The sequence below is a fragment of the Triturus cristatus genome, chromosome 3_1, assembly GCF_964204655.1.
Source record: "Triturus cristatus chromosome 3_1, aTriCri1.1, whole genome shotgun sequence".
Taxonomy (NCBI): domain Eukaryota; kingdom Metazoa; phylum Chordata; class Amphibia; order Caudata; family Salamandridae; genus Triturus; species Triturus cristatus.
Window position 1 is genome coordinate 396483908 of NC_140583.1, and position 16688 is coordinate 396500595.

General features: G+C 44.8%; 1 long non-coding RNA gene across 1 annotated transcript in view; it reads left to right on the forward strand.

The window, feature by feature from the left end:
* The window catches only part of LOC146860316 (uncharacterized), a 168661-nt gene that overhangs the window by 119133 nt on the left and 32840 nt on the right, over positions 1–16688 (forward strand). The window contains exon 2 of the long non-coding RNA XR_014979134.1: positions 10299–10444. This is a non-coding gene — a long non-coding RNA (uncharacterized LOC146860316). The remainder of the gene's footprint in view (positions 1–10298; positions 10445–16688) is intronic.

Here is a 16688-nt window from a genome sequence, read left to right on the forward strand (position 1 = left end):
CCTATGTGGGGTACGACCCAAATTGGAGATGAGATTTTTCGCTGTCTTTCACCCAGACTAATACTATACCCCGTCGCGTTCCACCCTACATAAGCTCTCAATTCCTCCTTGGAAATAGATGAGTATGCGTCGATATCTCTGCTCATATCGGCAACTCCTTTCATTAAGGCTTTATTATTGGTGCTAGGTCTGATGGAACGCGGTTGTCGCGGGGAGTAGGCATCTAGTGCAAAGAGAAACATGGTCTGGAATGCCCATGACGATCCATTGTAACTAAACGGCAGCACTAGATAAGGAATACCCTTATTAATGGTATGTGGCATTAAACTACACACCCAGCAATTGGTTGTATTCATGACTAGTTGGTGCTGGTGCAGTAGCTGAATAAACGAGTTGTTTACAAACTCTGATTGTCTAGCTTGTTCGTGTTCAGGCAGAGGGTGGAAAGAGTGTGAGGAGACAGTAGGAGGAGGTATAGGCTGTACAGTGGGTGCAATGGGCTCTTGAGAGGAGAAGAATATAAATCCTATAGTAAACACTACCATACTACATAATATAAACAAACATAAAAATATGAAACGTTTGCTCTTCATTATTTTACATATTTTTGCTTTAAAGTTCATTTCCTCAGCGAGTCTCTCCATCTTAAAAAACTCCATCCTCTAATCGTGCCGCTCGCGGCGGGTGAGTATCTTCTGCTAAGGAGTACGCCTGTCGGTCCAGGGAACGCCCTAGACCAACCAGAACCGTTGACCTAACGTCTTCGGCCTGTACCCCAAAGTCTTGGCACCGCGACCCTGCGGCCGAACCCGGATGGTGGTTCGAAAAACAAAAATCAAGAAAGTCCTTCAGATGGGAGAGCTATGATATCAAAAAAGAAAAAGGTAAGGAAAAGAATATTTATTTGTCCATAGGCCTTGGTCTTAGATTGTAGTGGAAACGGCCAGGTACTGTCTGATCTTGAAACAAGAGTTCAGGCGCTGTGGTGTCCAATCGAATTGACGGTGGCACAGCTTCTTGCAAAATATCGTCACTTTCCTGTGCTGAAGCTGTGCCTCTTACGCATGCATCACTGAACGGCACAAAACGAGGTACAGTGTCTGTTTCAGAGTCAGCGATACCCTCCTGGACCCACTGGTCATACGGTAGAGGCAAAGGTATCCTTTTGATGTGGGCGCCGTGGATCCAATTCTTTTTCCCCTTTACTCGAACAGCTGATCTTGTAGACAGAAGTACGAGGTGAGGGCCAATCCAACGGGGCTCATCGTTGCTTTTTCGCTGGAAATTCTTGATGAGCACCCATGTGCCAGGGTCGATAGGGTGTCCTGGAGCCTCAGAGGCCTGGGGGAGAGTATCATGCACCTGTTGGTGTAAAACACGCAATTTAGCCGTCAAATCATACAAGTAATCAAGCAGTACTGGATGTTCGATTTCGCTGAATTTCGTCGGTCTTGGCACACCCCATACATTGGCCGGGCGGCCAAAAATAACCTCGTATGGGCTAAGTCCCACTCGTGAGTGCACGGTCATTCTGGTGGACAGGAGTGCTAGAGGCAGAGCGTCAGGCCATTTAAGACCGGAGCTCGCCTGGATTTTGGCCAGCTTGAGTTTTAGAGCGCCATTGTAGCACTCTACTAATCCAGCTGATTGGGGGTGATTTGCAGCATGGAACTTTTGCTTAATCCCTAACCCCTCACACACATTCTTCATCACTCGACCCACAAATTCACTCCCATTATCACTCGACACCATTCTCGGCATTCCAAACCTAGGAAAAAATTCCTTCACAAGGGCTTTGGCTGTGGATAGAGCAGTGTTGTCCTTTAGGGGATAGGCTTCTATCCATTTTGAAAAAGCGCAAACAACCACCAATACATATTTCAGGTTGTTGCACCTTTCCATGTGGATAAAATCTAGCTGCAAAACTTCAAATGGGTATGATGGAGGCGCAAAATGACCAGCTGGAGTTGGGGTTCCCCTACCAGGGTTGTATTTCAAGCATACCATACAATTCTTGACCACATTCTCTGCACACTTGGGAATTCCAGCATTCTGCCATACTGGAGCCAACAACTTACAGATTCCTTTCATACTGATATGTGCCATCCCATGTGCCATAGTAACCACTGGAAGCACATATGCATCAGGTAACAACCATAGCCTATGTTCTGACAGATCAATCCAACAACCATTCTCATCCAATTTACCCATACTTTCTCTCCACTTGCTCAACTCTTTCTCTGTAGCTTCAGCTTGAAGGGACTTCACACTCTCTATTGTGTTTTCACACATTCCAACATCACCAACCCATCTTGCAGGGCCTGCAACATACATTTGAGTCTTCACATCTTTTGCTGTTTCTTTCGCGACTTCATCAGCAAACGCATTACCACGACCAACATCATCAGTGACTTTCTTGTGCGCACTGCATTTCATAATCGCAACTTGTAACGGTAGGGTCAGCGACTCAAGGAGATCATTCACCAACTTGCCATTCTGAATCTTAGCTCCATGTGAAGTCAGGAACCCACGTTCTTTCCACAATCGCCCAAAACTATGAGCCACGCCAAAGGCGTACTGGCTATCCGTATATATGTTCACTTTCATTCCTTCAGACAACACGCATGCTCTTGTAAGGGCAATCAGTTCTGCTGCTTGAGACGAATTTTGTGGCACACGTGCAGTTTCAACAATCGTGTGCAAAGTCGTGATAGCATATGCAGCAGTCGTATCACCATTTGGAAGTTTAAAACACGAACCATCCACCCATAAAGTACCATCACACTCAGTCAGGGGAGTATCTTTAAGATCTACTCTCCCTTTTGTCTCTTCTTCTGTTCTGAACAGACAATCATGTTGCTCAATCTCATCTAGGTCTGCTGGAATTGGTAATAGTGTAGCTGGATTCAACGTGTTGCATCTCTTTATGTGTATATGATTTGCTAACAGTGTCAACTCATATCCGGATAATCGCGCACTAGTTAAGTGTTGTGTCTTGGTCCTGTTTAACAATGTGTCCACAGCATGTGGAACCATAACAATCAATGTATTGTCCATCACTAGTCCAGCAGACTGCCGAATAGACATATCTGCGGCGGCTGTAGCTCTCAAACAACTTGGCAATGCCCTCGCTACCGGGTCCAAGGTTGACGAAAAATATGCGCATGGACGCGGTCTATCGCCAAAAGGCTGTGTTAACACTGATAATGCGCAACCATCTTTTTCATGAACATACAATGTAAAAGGCTTGCTGTAGTCAGGGGTACACAACACAGGAGCTGAACATAATGCATTACGCAATTCCACAAAACTTTTCTGACACTCTTCAGACCATGGGATAGGATTCGGTGTGTCTTTACATGTTAATGCTAACAAAGGTTTTGCCAGCAAGGAAAAATTTGGTATCCAGTGCCTACAGTATGAAGTAATGCCCAAGAAAGCACGTACTTCTCTCTGTGTTCTAGGCACACTCAACTGTGCAATGGCTTGAATTCTTTCTGGGGTCAGTTTCCTTCCCTCCTTCGATAAGAGATGACCTAAGTAGGTTACTTCTTGTCGACAATATTGCATCTTTGAGAGAGACACTTTGTGATGGAAGGCAGACAAATGACGCAACAATGACAATGTAGCTTCTTTGCAAATCTTTTCAGTATCCGCGGCGATTAGCAAATCGTCAACGTACTGAATAAGGATAGCGCCACTAGGTAAAACAAGTGCATCAAGCTGCGCTTTTAAAGCCTGACTGTATATTGATGGACTTTCACAGTAGCCCTGGGGAGCGCGTTTAAAGCGGAAGCTGCGACCTCCTAAACTGAAGCCAAAAATGTCTCTGCTCTCCTCTGCAATTGGGATGCTAAAGAAAGCATTCTTTGGATCGATCACTGAGAACCATGCAGCGGAGGCTGGAATCATAGTTAACAAAGCAGTTATATCAGGGACAACTGGAAACTGTGGCACAACAATCTTATTAACCTCTCTAAGATCAATCACAAATCTGTAAACAGGTGGCTGTGAAGGGTCCGTTCGTTTTAAGACAGGTAAAACAGGACTATTGCAAACGTTGCCTCTTGTCTCTTCAATTACATCCTTTTTAATCAAATCACTGACAATTGCTAACAATGCTTTCTGACCTTCATTGGAGATCTTGTACTGGGGAATACGTGGCAATCTGACATTGGCTTTTAAAGTGACCACGTATGGCGGTATTTCCAGGAGACCCACATCATTGGCACCAGTAGCCCAAAGGCCATTCGGAAGGGATGACAATTCAGGTGGCATTGCATTTTTAGACAAATACATTGGGGAAATCACTTTCTTGCCTAATGTAAGTTGTACTCCTGAGGGAGAACAATATAGCGTTGCATGCAATCTTTTTAGCAAATCTAATCCTAGCAGATTTTCACCACAACCTGTCGTTAGGATGAGGCGTGCTTTTAGCTCACAAGGTCCAACAGAAAGTGACATAGGACTAGAAATCGGGTTCCTAACTCGGGCGCCAGAAAAACCTACTAAAACATTCATTTCGCCAGACAAAGGCGCGCCAGGGAGTTTTGAATGCATGATTGAACTCTTTGCAGCACCAGTATCCAGCAGAAAGGGCTCCGTTACATTTGCTGTAGTTACTTTGACATAAGGTCCGCTCTGATCCACTGGCACTGAAACAACTCCCTCTCTCTGTCTACGGCTGTCCTAGTAATCATTATCTTCCACATTGTCGTCTTCTGCATAATAATCATTATTGTAGTACTGAGCTGTATTACCAGTCGCGTTGGCTTGCTGATAAAAGCTATTTATGGTATTTTGAGGCGGAAGAGGACGCGCGTTCTGGGGAACATTTCCACGCCCTCTACCTCTAGGAGCTTGCTGACCACCTCTACCTCTTGCGCCATACGCATTACTGTTACGCTGCATTAATTTAGGGCAACTATATTTAAAATGACCTTCCTCTTTGCAATATGAACATTGGTTGGGACCTACAGGGATGCGTGGTTGATAATACCCATTCATTTGCTGATTATTCTGAAATTGTTGGGGTTGCTGATAGATACCTTGGGTTTGCCTATAATTATTCTGTCCTCCACGTGGTGGATAAGCCTGCTGCAAGAGGACCTTCGTTTTCAGTTCTTTCGTTTTCTTATCTGTTCTATCCTTCTCGTCTTTATCTCTATTTTCATAATACTGTGCAGTAGCCAGTATTTGCGCTGAAGAGGAAACAGCCCAGGAACATTCTGAGTCTTTTAATTTCTTACACAACTCGGGAAGTAGATTCTGCACAAATTTATCAACAAATAACCGTTGGCCACCTTCAGTGCTCATGTCTTGACCACTGTGGTCGATAAACGTTTCTTCAAACCTGGTAAAGAAATCGGACACTGTCTCATCTTTCTTCTGCTTGCATGCGGACAGTTTATCCCAATTTACACGCATCGCGGGCATTATGGTTTTCATGTATGTAATAATTCTACCAGGGAGGTTTGCTACTAAAGGGTCAGGCTTCGCACCACCAACTTGGCCAGCATCTGCAGCAATGATATTAGCCCATGTGTTACCCAATTCTGCAGCGTGATCTACATTACGAATGGATCCCCATAAAGGCTGTGGAACCACATTCCCAAACAACATATCTATGTCAGCCAGATTCATTACACAAGATTCTGCAGTTTGTGATAACTCCTTATAATAACCTGTAGGGTTGTTACGGGGGTCAGGCAATGTCTGCTTAAGTGCTAACACCTCAGAACGCTTCCATGGAACATGTACCCAAACACGCTGAAAATGAGCTGGCATAGCAGCAATACCATTAGCGGCATCAGCCGCAACAGCTTCCTTCCATACCGGAGGGACTTCTCTCATAGGGTATTGTCGCGCTTTTCCCTTTTTCCCCACAGGGAATTCCTGTTCGAACAATGATTGCTGACAATCCCCATTCCTGAAGGACAGTAAAGTCGCAACTGCTTTATCTACATTGGGACCCACAATTGTACCTTTTTCAAAATCAAACCGCACTCGACACAATTCCTGGGGGTTTGGGTTTGAACCATTATCTTCCAATTCCTCACAGAGGAATTCACACATTTTATCAAAGACATACCTCTGTTTTGGGGCATCCCATTGGTGAAAAACGTTAACAACTGATTCCACATTATAGAGTGAAGGGAAACCAATCCACCTACGCGCCAGATGATCTATTACCTCTTTCTCGTCGGGACCAGACAGCTGACTGCGCAATTGCTTACGCTGTAAGCCAGGAGTCGCACTAGATGACCCAAAGAGAGGCGACATTAAACTAGTAACTACATTAGCTAGTCGTTTTCGTGCTGAAGGAGAAGTTGAGGCGAGAACGGGGGGATAAACAGAGGGAAGAAAAGCGGAGTCAGATACAGGTACCTGGGTAGTGTAAGAAAGAGCGCCAGGGGAGGCAGCTGATGTGCTAGGCAAAGTCGCAGGAAGTGCGGGGGTAACAGGTAACAAAACTGGCGGCCCTTGCGAGGGCTGCACTGCAGGGATAGGAGCCAGCTGAAGAGGAGCTGGTGGCTGCGGGAAGGCTTGCGGCATATTTACTGGAGGCTGCGCATTTACAAGCTGTGGAGGTGCGGTGGCATTTTGCGCATACGGGGGTGGCGAACTTAACAAATGGGACATTAGGGAATCTTTCTCTTTCTCTTCTGTCTCATCTTGCACAAGGGGTGACAAAACAGTGTAACATTTATAGATCCCTAGTTTGCGCTGTGTATGTAACTGTTCATTCATTTGTTCCTCCTCATTATCTTTAAATTGCACAGCTGCTTGCATTATAGACATACCTCTTTCTCTCTTATTCCTTTTCGCTAGCTTAATTTCCTTCTGTTTGGCTTCCTTTCGCCATAGGCGGAAAGAATCAAACATCGCCGGCCGGGCTTTCTTTTTAAACAATTTCACTTCCAAATTATCTAAGATATCTGTATCGAAACTTCCATTTTGGGGCCATTTTAAAACACCGTCCTTTCTGGTGTATCGGATCCATACTTCATTATATGCAATGGGGCCCACGCCATGTTTTACATAAAGCTCATAAGTTGGAGTTCCAATTGGAGGAACCGGACATGAATCCTCTAACTGGAAATCCCTTCCACAACCCAAACAAAACAATCTTCCAAATACTCTAGCACCAGGCATCTTCGCTCACTAGTCTAGTTCCAAACTTCAAAGGATTATCGATTACGATAGTCTCGTGAATACACGAGTCCTCTGGCTTTGGCGTTTGCAAACTCCAAATCAAAATTATCCCGAAGGATACCAAACAAATTGGGAGACGCTCCACTTATACTTAACTGAATATCGATGATCAATGGCGTCACCAGAAGACTCTCTCGATTGTTTCGCACTACAAAAATCGTCAAGGGTCCAAAACAGGGCGATTAATCAGGGCAGCAGTCCTTCGTAGCCGTCGGGACGCGGAGAACCTCGCAGAAAAGACTTTCGGACCACGTCGACATGCAGGGGTCGATGAAGTGGCGGCCTTCCTCCAGAATTTCCACACGAAGCTCCTCACGAACCTCTGGCTTGGACCGGTACCTCTGAAATCGTCCCGAGTTGGGCGCCAACTGAAGTACTGGGAATCTTAAGCCCAGCGGTGCAGGGGAACACATCCTATGACTTCGGGTTCTTCCTGTTTCAGACCTACAAAAACACAGAGTCTTCTGGGTGAAGTCAAAGATCAGTTTATTGGCTGCAGACCAATTACAGGTATCCTAGAAGTACAACAGCGTGTATGTTCTCAGGAGACTGCTTAAAGTTACAGAAACGGGCTTCTCTTTAAATACAAAATATCATGCTTCAGGCACACATTCCTTGGTTTACGATATGGCCATATAAATGTATACATTACAAACGAAAAGGCAGAGTCATGATGACCATCCCACATTCCAGTTAAGCCAGCCCACAATTATTTACCCAGCAAGGCTCAGATCCCACATCAGATATCAACAGGCCCCAATAAACACAAGCATCTCCTGTTTGGAAAACAAGCCATAAAGCAGGAACAGTCAGGTGTGAAAGAGATTAGCAGGAGGCTTGTGTGGGATGAAAAGGCTTTATGGTGTGTCAAACCCTGATGCTAATCACAGGTGGCCGAAGGACGGGGAGCTCGTGAGACCGGACTGACCTGGGGCAGCGGAGCCAAGCTGCCCAGGTCACAGAGAAGTCAAAGGAAGGCACATGTGCTCTAAAGGCCCGTATTTGCTTCATGATATGTAGTCTATGTGAGGGCAACCATAAGATGGCCACTGCTCTAAGATGGAACCCACAGAGTCAATGTATAATAACGTGTACATAGTGCATTTATCAATGAAACGCTATATAAAGCACTTGTACATACCGCATTGACCATTCGCGGTTCGCTAATACCGGGATAGACAGGGGTAGGGCCCTGCCTCCTACGCGGTCCCAAATTCTAAAGTACCACACGAGAGCAGCGCTTCCCTCTGCCCTACTACGGAACTGTCACCGACTTCCTACGTCCCAGAAGCCGTACACACTACATAAAACTCAATACGACTTCAACATATAGTGTTAGTACATATATCAATATCAATCAATAATCAATAAGGTTATATACACGCAAATTCACCAGATCAAGACAATAGTTAACCATCATTCTGCTACCAAGAAACTGATGCAGATCGGAGCTTCCGAATCCCTTCTACTTCCACGGACGGAGTGATTTCACAGTCACACACACATCCACACATCACACGCTGGTGGGGCCATTACACCAATTCTCATCCTACCACTCTATCCGTGCCATGTATATGGGAAACACTTTTCTATACCCAACCAATCTGCATGTACCCTGAGGTCAATGTGATCAACTAGTTGCTATAGATTTGGTGATACAATTAAACACTCTAAATATTCAATAAACATGACAATAAAATAACCACCCGACACAGTAATTCAAACAGAATATAGTTTATCTAAATTAATTTGTAAGAAAAGCCAATTAAATGCAAGATCATTTCCTCCATATTTACCTATTCTGGCTAAAAGTCGTTTTCTAAGTCAGAACTGGTCCTCAGCAAATAGTTAAAGTCTTCTGGCCGTCATGTAGTTACCGTCCTCTCCGTCAGCGCCAGGACCTCTGATCATTGGTTCAAGAAGAAGTGGCGCGCAGACCTCTCTAGTCTACTAATATTTATACTAAAATTTACATTCCAAATGTTACAAACATAACTTTCAAAACATCCGATTGGCGGAAAATATGTCATCTTGGTACATAAAGCTATATCACTAGATTTTCTCATGTAATGATAGTTTCTAGTTCTGAATAGAAATTAGAAGTCCATAGCTAATTCGTTACTTCTACGGATGTCTCCTCAGGATAAAATGTATCTCATTCAAGGGACCATTATAAGTTCATCAGGTCGGATTATAAAGTTGCAACAATTTCTTCACTTTTAGGTGCATCTGGCATCCCTCCCAAATTTGTCGTCATGTACATGGCTTTTCAGTTCACTCAGAGGGCAGGGTCGCAGTCAGCGCAAAGCCTCTTTTCATATTTTCATCTACTCGAATGCAGGCTGCGGGTGGTGGCCATTATACAGCAGGCCACAATGGTCAACTTAAGCGAAGAAAACACAAAAACATAATTACTACTTAGAAATGATTAAACAGTGTTATTCCCCTGCTAATACCCTTAATTGTATGTATTTATCTAGCCATTTGCGACATCAAAAGCCATTAATGCATAATTATTATAAGCGCAAAACATAATAACATCACATAAGCAACATCTAAATTGTCAATTTGCTCACCAACTTAGTTCACTTATTATTTTAGCCATGCATTTGCATTCCCACGTGTAATTCTTCTGTTAATAAGGTTGGTTAGACAAGACTCGACAAATCTTTAGTAATTACTAATTAATCAGTAGTATTTTTAATAATGACATACGAAAATGAAACAGGTATTTGGTTTTATAATAAAAACCCTGCTCCAGCACTACTACAAGAGATCATTAAAAATCATCCACATATGTCATGTTTATTTGTTGACTACAAGTGATTGACTTTGAATATTATTTTATGTGTGCCAGGGCTTGATTTATACATGCTGACAACTAGACCTGTGAACAGCAGATCACTACAGGGAAGACCTGGGACATGTAGCATTGTCGTCCCCCCCTGTTAACGTAAGCGGAGTGGGCTGGCCTGGGGTATGCCAGTCCAGCGTAGGGGTGTGAACAATGACCCGGGGGCTCTGGGCGTGGTTCTGTCCTGGGCTGGACAAGTAAGTAACTAATGTGTGTGTCTCTGTTGTAGTGTTGGCGCCACCTGGACCGCAATCGGTAATGTTGCACCCTTTAGTGCATAACAAGTTCATCAGAAGAGGAAGAGTTCAGTCCGCAGTCTGATTGCTGTGTCATTGGTGACCAAACAGAATATGGCAGTCCATGTCGAGGTCCAAGGTGAGTGTCGCAGAGTGTATCGGGGGACAGTGGAAAGAGATGATGCAGAGGGCAGAACCAAGCAGAAACAGGCCATATGGCGGAAATGAATGCTACTGCGTCCTTCTTACCACTAAGGCAAAATCATCCGCATCTTCGTCCTCTGCTGTTTCATGTGCCTTACATGTGGGTGGTGTGTTCTGTCTCCAGCACTGTGTGGCAGTGACACTTCAGGACCCGTAGGTGGAATGTCTGTGGCACTGACACTTCAGGGGGCGGAGATGTGGATGGAGTGGTAGCAGCAGCATTCATCCGCGCCAGGCCTTCTGGCAGCAATGCCATGAGGTGGGTCTACAGGGCATTGAGGAACCCAGCTACATCTCACTGGTGTGCAGCCGTGGCATCCGCTTTTTCCACCTGCGTCCACTCCATGTTCTCCATGATGCTCCGCATGTGTCCCAACTCCTGGCTGACATCGCTGGAGCCACTCTGACTAGACAGTTGTTCTTGTCTCAGAGTCATTACTCCAGCGATGTCAGCCATGGCTTGTTGGAGAGCATGGAGCGGACTGTGGGTATCTGTTAGGGACTGTTAGTGGTCCCTGATGGGACTTAGACACCCACGTATGACATCTAGTTTGGCTGCCATGCGGTCGAAGCCCACCAACACCTGTTCAGCCATTATCTCCTGCCACCCCAGCACATGGCGTTGGAAGGCCATGTGTTGTTCGTGGGGGTCCTGGGAGGCAGCCGAGTTGGTGGGTGCTGCCTGCTGTGTGGTCTGTGCAGGGGGTGGGGTCTCATCGATGCAGCTGAGCTGCCCTACTCCTGGAGGTGGGTTGATGTAGCTGTCAATGAACTCTTGGAGGGCGTCGGTGTCGAAGGTGTGGAGGTCCTCTTCGTCATCAGAGAAGAGAGGTGAGGTCTGCTCTGAAGGAGGTGTTGGTTTTTCCTCTGCAATGTGAAGGGGAGATGCAGTTTAACATTGCATTCACATGTATGTTGATGCATTGTACATGTTTACATACAGACTGCATGACATGGGACATTGTAACTGTTTGGGAGGAGCTGCTTATTTGATGCGGGACAGTGAACATTTTGACAACATCACGGATGTGTGTTTGTACTTGTACATTATCAACTCACATTTCCCTACTATGCCAAATGGGATTGGCCAGTTTCTACACACAAGCGGCACCAGTTGTTTCCTCTGTTCTGTTGTGGATGTGTTGCGGTTTGTACCACATTGTTGTCAATGGTTATGTGCTCTGCATGTTATGTGTGTGTGCTGCATTTTGGGAGAGTCGCCCCTGCAGCTCTGATTTTGCTGCCCCTTATCCCTTTCATGTAGTGTGCCTTTGACTTCTGTGCTTGTACAGTTCTGAGATGTTGCAGACTTGGGTACATTGGGCTCTTGGTGGGAGTTGGGGGTCTGGGGTATGGTTTGACCGCAGATGTGTTGTTGACGTCAGAGTTGTTTGTGCACGTGGATCTGTCAGAGTGTGACCTGCTCCTTTACGGATGTAGTCCACACTCAGCCACCTCAGTGTCGGGGCATCCAACATTTCATGATATCTTGACTGCAGCAATGCTATTTGTCATGCAGTGTCACTTGCATTGTCAGTGTTGCTCACAGACATGCCGCTTTGTTGGGTTTAACACATGTGCATGGGTTGGTTGTGAGATTGGTGGTGTGTGGGAAGGGCCCCCTCTGGGCACATAGTCGACGGGGGCCTACTTGCTGCTTGTAGGTGTGCTGCAGTATGCCAAGGAGATCAGGGACATGATCCAGAGTCATTGTGGGTGTGCACTGTGCTCTACTTAATTGTGCATGTGTTTGCCTTTGTGCCCATCTCCTCCTGTCCCCCTAGTCCCTATTCATTACTCACCCTGTTGCTGTTGTGTCAGGTCATGTTGAGCAGTGTCTGGTCTCCCAACTCCTGCCACCGTCTCTACACTGATGACTGTGAACACCATTTCCTCCATCTCATCCAGCTCCTCCTGTGGCCCTGGACTCCCACCTCCAGTCTGCATTGCTGCCTTCTGGTTGTTGGCGAGTTTCTGCTTGGTTTTGCACTTCACATCATTCCAGCGCCTCTTGACCTCTTCCATTGTCTTCCTCAGCACTCCGGCTGCATTCACCTTGTCTACGATGGACTGCCATATTCCATATGTTGTTGCCAATGACACAGTGGAGGTGACGAACAGTAGTTGAAGGTGTTCTACCACCTCCGTTATCAGGATCCTGTTTTCCTGCGGACTGAACCGCGTCTTCCTCTTCTTCTTGTCCTTGCCTTTCCCTGACCCTGATGTCCCGGCCTGCGACTCCGGGGGGCTTGTGGCGTTCTGGTTGTCCTGTGTACTTGCTCTGACTACCTCCATTGTGCTTTGTAGTTGTTTTGCTTTTGTTTGTATTTTTTTTTCCACTTTTATAGTGATTTTTCCCACCTGACGTGTGTGAATTGCAGGCCTGGCGCAGCTTACAGCTGATTTTTTTTATCACGGTTGGGCCCATCGCACCTTTTTTCACGTTGAGTTTAGATTTTTATCGCCGTCCCGGTGTCTTTATCGTGGACATTTGACGCGTTATCTGGAGACTATCGCATGTTACCGTCGTGTTGTGAATATGGCGTTAACACAGAGTTATTCTCCTGCGATAGACAGCAATATGAGACATTGCGTTAACCAATTTTGGTGATGATTATCGCAGGTTCTTGAGAATATCCCCCTGTGTTCCTTATATTGACAGGTTCATGCATTGTCAGTAATAACAATTATGTTTGCATGATTCCTGTATTTTGCATGTTTTTCTTTGATTAGTGGCTTAAGCTTTGGCATGCCTCCACTAGTAAGGAATGGGACGCGTAACGTGAATGAGAAGGTATTGTCTGGATTACTTAAAGATAACCTTCATCATTCCGACTTAACACTCCCTCCATCCCACTCTGAATTTAAATGTACTTTATAGGGAGCTTGCTACAATCAAGATTTCCTCAGAGTAACTTCCTTTCAAAAAGTTAAAGGGGATGTTTTGAAACAGAAAAGAGAGAAAAAGGAGGGTTTGGTGCTTTGTAAATGTGCTGTTGAGGATGTGGAGCTTCTATTCTGCTCTAATAAATACTTGGAACATGAACTAGGATTAATGCCTCATTTACTTACTGGTAATTTAATTACTCAGAGTCCTTCTCTCACTTTGATCAATTACTATGTGAGGCCATTGTGCCTCCTATGCACACCAAATTGTTAAGTAGTTGCTTACAAAGACCCTCTCCTCCAAACATCCTTTTTTGCAGGATCAAGCCAAAATATTTACAGTTGGCCTGGTCGAGCAGGGCAGGAGGGAGGCAATAATTCATCAAAGTAAGAGAATGACTCCGAATAATGCAATTACTGGTACATAATCGAGGTAATACCTCCTTGTCTCTCTCACTATGATCCATTAATATGTGAGATATACCAAAGATAAATAAATACCAGGACCACTTTAAGCTTCTGCTTATAGAAAACAAACACTTATTTTGATATTAGTTCTCTTTGTGCTTAATTCACAGAAGAAAGAACTTTTGAACCATAAACCTCCTCCACTTCTGGGTCCTGTGTTATCCTGTAATGTTTGACAAAGGTTGAGGGAGCAACTGCAGTGGACAGCTGCAGATTTCAGTCACCACAAGACAGACAGACCTACCCCTAATTTATCAACTATGGGATCCCTTGTGGTGACAGGATACCCAGTTTCTTATAAGCTAAAGAATTTAGAGAACAAATCAACCCCCTTCTGAGGGTCTGCACAGAAGACTTTAAACCCTTTTTGTCAGGGCCAAATTTGTTTCACAATTAAGAAAAAAGTCTAAACTTTGCCATCATTTCAAAAAATGATATGAACTGCTCTTCTTATGTCCAGGGAATGAATGTTAATTTCTTCTGGTGTAAAATACCGGAAGAATAACCCTCTGCTTCAACATGGAACGGAATGATAATCTTAACGAAAAAAAGATGCTCCGTGAAGAAGAAGAATCCTGTTCTTGTATTCCCTGATGAAAGTAGGTTTACAAGATAGGGAGCCTAACCTAATGCCGTGGACGATACCACAGCAACTAAAAAGAACACCTTTAGGGTTAGAATTCTGATGTCAACAGACTGAAGGAGCTTAAAAAGAAGACTTCTTAGAACCAGTAGTACTAAAGAAAAATCCCAATCTGAACAGAAAAAGGGGAGAGGGAGACAGATGATATTGAAACCCTTAAATAATGTCTGTAAAAGCCCCAATCGTTCTCCACATTATGCCAGGAAGCTCCATAGGCACTGTATCTTCACGGGAAAAACTCTGTGATCAAACAAGAAGCCATCCTACAGAAAAGTCCATAATCTCGGCAAGTCTTGTGGAGTGTGGAATCAACTGCTTAGAAGAGCACCATTTCCTGAAAGTGTCTCACTGATTTGAATAGGAGGAAAGAGTAGAAGGTCTCCTAGATGCCTACATAGGCCTCTGAATCAGACAAATCCTCTTTCCTTAGCCTTGTCCCTTCAATCGCCAGACCGTCAACCTGAGCCTTACAATGATTCAGCCACAATGAGAGGAAATACTACATGGGACATCACAATCAGTCAAAACCATTCACTCTCTCTCCTCATCGCTACTAGTAGATGAAACTAAGATGAAGGGGCCAGGCTGAACCGGAGCACCCTTCCTTCTCACACTGACAAAAAATCTGAAGATTAAAGGGAACAGAGGGAAGGCATAAACTATATCTTTCAGCCACAGACATGAAAATGCACCAATGGTCCAAGAGTTGGTCTCTCTCGCCCTCAAACAAAATCAAGGAAGCAGGGAATTTTGGGCTGATGTCAACATATTTATTGCTAGAAGGCCACTTCTCCGATACGTCTGGAGAAATAACTTCATTGATTGTCCCTTGGATGTTTATTGCTCTTAGAGAGCTGTTCTCCTGGGCCCAGACAAATATCTGATATGCAATCCTTCACAATGAAGATGCTTTTGTCACCCCCCCCGACGATTGATATAGTATTTCGTTGTTGATTTGTATGTCCTGACTACCACCAGCTTGTCTAACAGTCAGGGGCAAAATTCCAGGAGAGTCAGCCAGATAGTCTCCAGCACCCTACTGTTGGAAAACTTTAATTTGTGGGTATGGGACCCCATCCCCTAAACTCTATGAGACTCTGTCCCATGCACCCTAGCCCTTTTTCTTGGCATCGGTTGCCATGATTATCAGGGACTGAGGACATGAAGGAAAATTTCTCAAAAGATTCAGTGAATACATCCACCACAAAATTACCGGTTTCAGATATTCAGACATGGGAATTCTGAGTGATGTGTCCTGGGAAATAAGAGACCAGCGCTGAAGGATGTGTCTAATCAGCCTGTTTAGATTATACCTTGCCCATGAGACTAGAAACGCTTGCATCTAATTTGCCACATGAAAGGTAAACCATTGTTATAAATTATGTGCAATGGCTCTGAATTTTCACTACTCTTTTTTCTAACAGAGGCATTATCCTCCAATCTGTCACAAATGTGGTTCCTATGAACAGTTGATCCTGGGGGTGGGATTCATTGAAATTTCTTGAAGTTTATTAGAAACATTTATTCTCTCAGAACTGTGAGACCCTCTTCTCATTAGACTCTGTCAGCTGCATAGAAGGGAGTAGTACTAGGCAATCGTCAAGGCTGGGCTGGACACAGATTCAATCTTGATGCAGCACAGCTTTTAAAAGAGAAAAAACGTTTCTAATAAGTCGAGCGGATGACTTTAGCCTGAAGGGAAGGACTGTGGACTAGAAATGAAAATCTTCGACTGCAAATCTCAGAAACCTTTGATAAATCAGATGGATAGGAATATGCAGTTCAGCATCCTGCAAATTTGTGGTCGACAAGAAGTCCTTGTTTGCCACCAGCATAATGACCTGCTGTAAGGTGACCATCCAAAAATGAATTGCTCTTTCCCTGGAGTTGACCCTCAAGAAGGGGCCAGAGCTCCCCTAATAATAATGTTCATATGAGAAAGAGAATAGAGTACTTGTCCTGTTTTTATTCCTCCCAAGGAACTGAAGGAACTTCTTTCTTTACTACTGAGGGGGCATGGTCTCACCGGTAGCAAGATTGCAGCACCTTGAGTCAGCTCTGCTGACTGGATGAGAACTATCCGGCAATATCTTGATCCTAGGCCCTCCAGTGTCACCTGAAACACCAGCCTGCGGTGCAGAACACTCCGCTGCCTGGCCCGATCTATTTGCAAAAGCGGAGC